This window comes from Lipotes vexillifer, unplaced genomic scaffold (genome assembly GCF_000442215.2).
Source record: "Lipotes vexillifer unplaced genomic scaffold, Lipotes_vexillifer_v1.1 scaffold134, whole genome shotgun sequence".
Taxonomy (NCBI): Eukaryota; Metazoa; Chordata; class Mammalia; order Artiodactyla; family Lipotidae; genus Lipotes; species Lipotes vexillifer.
Window position 1 is genome coordinate 870,817 of NW_006787464.1, and position 7,757 is coordinate 878,573.

The window sequence follows — 7,757 nt, forward strand, 5'->3', positions numbered from 1 at the left end:
TTGAGTGAATGTCTTGCCTCACCTGCCACTCAAGGCTGTTTGCATTATTTTCTTCACCTGTTAAATTGGGATAATACCTTCCCCATAAAGACTATGCCTAAAGTGAACTAAGATAATGCCAGGCCTGACACAAGTGGTAGACTTAGTAAGTTATTGTGATTTTTGTTTTTTAATCAAGCTGGGCCTTAAGGAACAGGTGGGAGTGATATGAGTGGAGACTGAAACATGAAAGAACAGTATTTCAGGTAAGGCAAAGGGTACAGAAAAAAGAAAGTCAGAAAAGCCCAAGAACAAATCTGGTTGCTTTGCAGGGCTCATGAAATGGAATGAGCAGAGGTCCTTGGTTGAGTTCAGATCCATTCCACTATACCAGGCATTGCACTGGGTGCTGAAGATTCCAAAAAAAAGACCCAGTTCCTGATGTTACTGAACCACGTTTGTTTGTCGGAAGCTCAGCAAGCCAAATGCTGAGGCACCAAGGTGTGCAGCAGAGAAAGGGTTTATTCACAAGGCAGCCAAGCAAGATGGGAGAATAAATCTCAAATCTGCATCCTCAAAGGGGAGGAGCTTGGGATATTTCAGGAATAAAGAAGCAGTGTGGTCTTAGGCACGGGGAAAGGTGAGATAATGAGGTCCCACACAGGAGTATCTGAATTACATGCTTCTTCATGGCCTGCATGTTCAAAAATGGAGGCACTTGGCATGATCTGAGGGTACAGTTGTTGGCCCTCTGACTTCAAAAGGTTATTTATGGAACACTTGCACAGACCCAGTTTTAGTGTCAGTGGTCCCAACCAGTCTTAGCCAGCTGGAGCTCAAACTAAACTCAGCTGACCCCAAGTTCCCGGAAAACAACTTGGGCAAACATCTTACTGTTTAGGCTATGGGAAGCTTGGAGGGTATGCAGTTTGCAACAAAATAATTAAGGCTTGCTCAGTGAAGCCAGGCTACAAGCAGAGGGGGTTTTTAGCAAGCTGTTAAGACAAGCTCAAGAATTTCTGTTAGGGCTTCCCTGGTGGTGCAGTCGTTGGGAGTCCGCCTGCCGATGCAGGGGACGCGGGTTCGTGCCCCGGTCCAGGAGGATCCCACATGCCGCGGAGCGGCTGGGCCCGTGGGCCATGGCCGCCGGGCCTGCGCGTCCGGAGTCTGTGCTCCGCGACAGGAAAGGCCACAACAGTGAGAGGCCCGCGTACCGCAAAAAAAAGAATTTCTGTTAGTTACCAGTTTCTGTTAACCCTATGGGGCACGGTTTCCTTGATCTCTGGATGCTCACAGTTTAGTGGAGGAGATAGATAAGCAACCATTCAGTATGATTCATGCTCTTCTAAAAGTGATCAAGAGAAGAACCATGAAACCCAGCCTGAAGAAATCGAAAATAAAAGAAGCAGCTACAAGTAGCAGGTAAGTTACACGAACCAAGGAGAAAGTGGCACATTCAGGCAGTAATAAGTATACGCTGTGTGACTGGGGAATAAGAAAAGATGGGCCTTATGCAAAAACTTCTGCCCAAAATAAATAGTGTGTTTTTGAGGTATGTAAGCAGATTTTTATTTGAGAAGAATCACTCCAGGGCAGGGTTTCTCAACCTCAGAACTACTGATATTTGGGGCCAGAAAATTCTGTGTTATGGGGTGTAGGGTTGCTGTCCTGTGCACTGTAGGATGTTCAGCAACATCTCTGCCCTCTAACCACTAGATGCCAGTAGCAACCCTCCACTCTTCCCCCTCAACTCCCCAGTCCACCTGGTCCACTTATGACAACCAAAAATGTCTTTAGATATTGCCAAATATGCCTTGGGGGACAAAAATCATCCCCTTTGAGAACCACTAATATAGGGATAATGTGGAAGATGGATTGGAGGGCAAGGAGATTAATCATATAACATTGTAGAGCTTCAAACTGCAAGTGATGAGACCAACATCTAAGGCAGTGGACCAGGGAGGGTTACTGAGAAGTTGTCAAAAACCTGAGGAGATAGAATAGACAGTGGGTGATGACTGCTTAGATCTGGGTGCTGAGGCAGAGGAAGGAATTTCACATGATTCCCAAATTCTCTAAATTAGTCGACGAGTTGACCAAGGATGCCACCAACTAAATTGGGCGAGGAATTCAATTTTATGTTTGAAAATAGAAAAGCTTTTAAAGGTTACTCTATAGGGAATATACAGGAGAGAGACAGAGAGAGATAGAGCAATGTAAAAGGAGGAGTAAACATATCTCCTTCTAACATGTCACGTGTAGCAAGAAACCTACAATCTGCTACAAATATTCATCCAAACTGAACCAAACCAAATGTCATGAAGTAGAAGCCTCTTATTAGGAAATTCTCTTTAAAAAAAAAAAAAATCATCCAGCCAGCAATCATACATACATAGCTTTCACACATAAATTTTCATCAAAAGAGCATCTGCTGGGCTTCCCTGGTGGCGCAGTGCTTGAGAGTCCGCCTGCCGATGCAGGAGACGCGGGTTCGTGCCCCGTTTCGGGAGGATCCCACATGCCGCGGAGCGGCTGGGCCCGTGAGCCATGGCCACTGAGCCTGCGCGTCTGGAGCCTGTGCTCCGCAAATGGGAGAGGCCACAACAGTGAGAGGCCCGCATAACGCAAGAAAAAAAAAAAAAAAAAAAAAAAAAAAAGAAAAGAAAAGAGCATCTGCTCACTAGTCTTTCTCTGCAAGAGCTGTTTCCTAGATTACAATGGGAAAATATATTAGATTCAAACACTGAGGTTTGCCTTTAAAAGGTTATACCAGAGGGCTTCCCTGGTGGCACAGTGGTTAAGAATCTGCCTGACAATGCAAGGGACATGGGTTCGAGCCCTGGCCTGGGAAGATCCCACATGCCGCGGAGCAACTAAGCCCGTGCGCCACAACTACTGAGCCTGAGCTCTAGAGCCCGCAAGCCACAACTACTGAGCCCATGTGCCACAACTACTGAACCTGCGCGCCTAGAGCCCATGCTCCACAGCGAGAAGCCACGACAGTAAGAAGCCCGCGCACCGCAACGAAGAGTAGCCCCCACTCACCACAACTAAAGAAAGCTTGTACACAGCAACGAAGACCCAACACAGCCAAAAATAAATAAATAAATTTATTTAAAAAAAACAAAAAACGGTTATACCAGGGACTTCCCTGGTGATGCAGTGGGTAAGGCTCCACGCTCCCAATGCAGGGGGCCCGGGTTTGATCCCTGGTCAGGGAACTAGATACCACATGCCACAGCTAAGAAGCCCCCATGCCGCAACTAAGAAGAAGCCCGCATGCCACAACTAAGACTCAGCACAGCCAAAATAAAATAATAAATATTTAAAAAAAGGTTATACCAAACAAAACTAAACTAAAATACCATTGTACAAATCATAAAATTCTGTAAACTAGAAAAGAGAGGCAAAATCACCTCAAATTTTCTTGCAGTTATTTTTTCACTAGGGATATTTTTAATACAAGCATAGTCATGATGTACATGTAATTTTGTAAATGTTTCCTTAAACTTATTTTAATTTATAAGCATTTTACTTATAAATGCTTACTACAGAAGTTTCATAACTAATGACTTTCTCCATGCAAATACCCTAAATAATAATTATATATATAATATTTAGATAATACCTTAGGAGGGGTTCACAGAAATGTAATTATTGAGTCAAATAGACTGCATAGTTTTAGATTCTTGATTCACAGATTCATAATGGCAAGTCACTTTCCAAGAAATTTCCATGAATTTACACTGCCCTAAAAAATGTACACAATGTTAGGTTTTGTAACAATGGACATTTTAAATGGTTTATAACTTTAATGTTTTAAAAATATACCTTGTTGGGCTTCCCTGGTGGCGCAGTGGTTGAGAGTCCGCCTGCCGATGCAGGGGACGCGGGTTCATGCCCCGGTCCGGGAGGATCCCACATGCTGTGGAGCGGCTGGGCCCGTGAGCCATGGCCGCTGAGCCTGCGCGTCCGGAGCCTGTGCTCCACAACGGGAGAGGCCACAACAGTGAGAGGCCCGCGTACCACAAAAAAAAAAAAAAAAAAATATATATATATATATATATATATATATACCTTGTTGCCTTAATTTTGAATTTCCATGATTGTTAAAGAGATGAATAATTTTCCCTATGCTTTCTCACTAGTTTCTGTTTTTCGTGTTTCTTTTAATTTACCAATGTGTGTGCCGGTGTGGGTAGGGGAAATACAGTCTGTTTTTGTTCTTTGTCCACTATAGTATCTTCTATTAATTTGTAATAATAGGATCTTCAATTAAAATAGCAATAGTTTTTCTGTTATGCTTTTGATATGTATTTTTTCAGCATACTTATTTGCTCTTTAAAAAACTATGCTTGTAAAAGTTTTCCGTTTTCTTGTAGTCAAGCATGTTGAATTGCTGTGGGTTTTGGGTTTGTTGTCTGTCTGTTCACATTGTGATATCATCTGTGATTCTTTAGGAAATTATCCTCTCTTTTTAGGTTAAATAAATGAATACAACAAATATTTGGTGAGTACCACTATGTACCAGGCACTATTCTGTCCTGCAAATATAGCAGTGAAATAATACAGAAGAGGTTCCTAGTTGGGAAACATAGTTGAAAACAAGTAAATGAATAAATAATTAAAATAATGTCAGTAGTGATACATGCTGAGAAAAAAACAAGATTTAAGGGATAGAAAGTGAAGGGAAATGGCATGTGTTCATTCTATATTACTCTAGGTTTTATATAGCTAAATATTTTAAATATCCAATATTTAAACAATCTAAAATTTCAGTGGATGCTCTGAAGTGTCTAAAGTGCTATATTTTTACAACCAAGACTGTCTTATGTTGAAAATATAGTATTCAATAAATGTATGCCCTTCATTTAACAATCCCTCTCCCTCATCCCACCCTCCAAAAAAAGGAAAAGTAAAATTTAATGTTAAATCTTTTACCTTGAAACTAAACTTAGATGGTAACTGGACAGACCTTCTATATGATCTCTGATGCACTGAGTTAGGCTCCATCTATGTTGGGGAAATGATTACACTTACAAGAATGAGATCCTTTTCCACTGCTTAGTACCATGAATACAGCAGACCACTGAAAATACTTACTCATAAGGATAGACGAAAAGGAAGAAAAAGAGTCTGATTAAATGTAATAGGAAGGAAAAGGAAACTATATAATTTTTTACTTAGAAGGAACCATGCATGACATGTAGTAGAAGATCAAAAGATATTTGCTAAAAGTATAATTCAACGGAAAAAAAAGATGAAAGCAAATGAATCATATTTATGCTTATGAATGTGCACTTTATTTATTTATTTGGCTGTCCCGGGTCTTAGTTGCAGGATGTGGGATCTTTTTAGTTGTGGCATGTGGGATCTAGTTCCCCGACCAGGGATCGAACCCTGGCCCCCTGCATCAGGAGCGTGGAGTCTTAACCACTGGACCACCAGGGAAGTCCCTGAATGCACACTTTAAAACCTTTTCAGACTGAAATTACTGAGGGGATACTGTCTAGAATAGAATTTTGATGTCTCGAAGCATCACACATTTGATATGGTATTGATTCTGCCCTCAAATGATTGCTTGAGATAAACCTTGATCTGATTTGAACTGTCTCAGCCCCCACTCCTGTAAGACATGAGATCCTTCTTCCTCAGATACTTAGACTCTCATAAGATGAAAACTCTGCCCTCAGCCCAACTGTCCCATGGCCTAGTCGTAAATTTGACTTTGGAGTAAATGTGAACCTAAGTTTGAACTTCACCTCAGCTCTGCCACTTCCTAGCTGTGTGCCCCAGGCAAGTTCCTAAAATAATCCTTAGTTTCCTCACATGTAAAGTTGGAATAATATTACCCAGCCCATTTACCTCAATAAATTATTATGAAGGTTAGGTAAGAAGGTGTATACAAACTCACTATTCCAACCACATTACAGTGCATGGATGGCACTTAATTAGCTACTTACTAGCTGAGGAGCATGTATTAGTATAATTCCAACAAGAAACAAGTACGACAGTGTCCATCAGCAGATGAATGGTTAAAGAAGATGTGGTATATATATACAATGAAATATTACTCAGCCATTCTTAATGGTTTAGGTGAATGTTGTGTCCTTCAGGCCTCCCATGGAACATAATGCTCTGGTGGGTCTTCCATAACATTTCCCTTCTAGTATGCCCCTCCAACTTCTTTTTTTTTTTTTTTTTTTTTTGGGTACCCGGGCCTCTCCCTGTTGTGGTCTCTCCCGTTGCGGAGCACAGGCTCCGGACACTCTGGCCCAGGCGCCATGGCTCACAGGCCCAGCCTCTCCGCGGCATGTGGGATCCTCCCGGACCGGAGCACGAACCCACGTCCCCACGTGGGATCCTTCCGGACCGGGGCACGAACCCGCGTCCCCTGCATCGGCAGGCAGACTCTCAACTACTGCGCCACCAGGGAAGCCCCCCTCCAACTTCTTAATCCTTCCTCTGCCTCCTGCCAGGGAAACTCAGGCTTCTCCACTTCACTCAGGCTTGGCCATCACTTTCTCCAGGCTTCTAACAGCATCCCATAGTGACTTTGTCTCAACCTCTAAGATCCCTGCTAAAGTAAATCCTCTGTCTTGAAAAAGGACCCTAAGGTCTGAGCTCCAGAAATATTTATCTTCTCTCTCTTTTTTTAAATTGGAGTATAGTTGATTTATGCTGCTGTGTCAGTTTCTGCTGTACAGCAGAGTGAATCAGCCATATGTATACATATAACCCCTCTTTTTTGGATTTCCTTCCCATTTAGGTCACCACAGAGCATGGAGTCGAGTTCCCTGTGCTATACAGTAGGTTCTCATTAGTTATCTGTTTTATACATATTAGTGTATATATGTCAATCCCAACCTCCCAATTCATCCCATCCCCTTTTCTCAGCTTGGTGTCCATATGTTTGTTCTCTACATCTGTGTCTCTATTTCTGCTTTGCAAATAAGATCATCTATGCCATTTTTATAGATTCCATATATGTGTGTTAATATATTTGTTTTCCTCTGACTTACTTCACTCTGTATGACAGTCTCTAGGTGCACCCACATCTCTGCAAATGACACAATTTCATTCCTTTTTATGGCTGAGTATATACTTCTCTTAAGCAAGGTTACTTATCCCTTATGTAACTGATTACGTTTCTCCCTTTGATTGTTAGGAAGCTCAGAATCAAATATTAGTCATATGTGTATAATATATAGGAACTTATAACACATACTTCATACACTATCCTCACGACCGCTTCATCTTTGCTTTCACTTATTTTCACTTCACACTGACTCTTCCACTTGTATTTATTCACTACACTATCCGCTCAGCACTGTGCTAGGTACATATATATCATCTCATTTAATCTTGGCTTCCCCTCTTGTGGGACCTTGGGCAAGATACTGAATTTCTGTAAGCTTTGATTTCGTCATCTGTAAGTGAAGATAACCATAATGTCCACTTCATAGGGTTGTCACGAGGATTAATAATGATAGTTAACATCACTAGTTATTAGAAGATACTCAAATGTTTTTGCCTAAAAAAATTAAAATATCTCATATAATTATTTTATAAGATGTTAATGTAGGGCTTCCCTGGTGGCACAGTGGTTGGGAGGCCGCCTGCCGATGCAGGGGACGCGGGTTCGTGCCCCGGTCCGGGAGGATCCCACGTGCCATGGAGCGGCTGGGCCCGTGAGCCATGGCCGCTGGGCCTGCGCATCCGGAGCCTGTGCTACGCAACGGGAGAGGCCACAACAGTGAGAGGCCCGCGTACTGAAA

General features: G+C 42.3%; 1 pseudogene; it reads left to right on the forward strand.

The window, feature by feature from the left end:
* Positions 1-225: 225 nt before the first annotated feature.
* LOC103083235 (NADH-cytochrome b5 reductase 3-like) overlaps positions 226-7,757 on the forward strand; it is a 15,771-nt pseudogene continuing 8,239 nt past the window's right edge.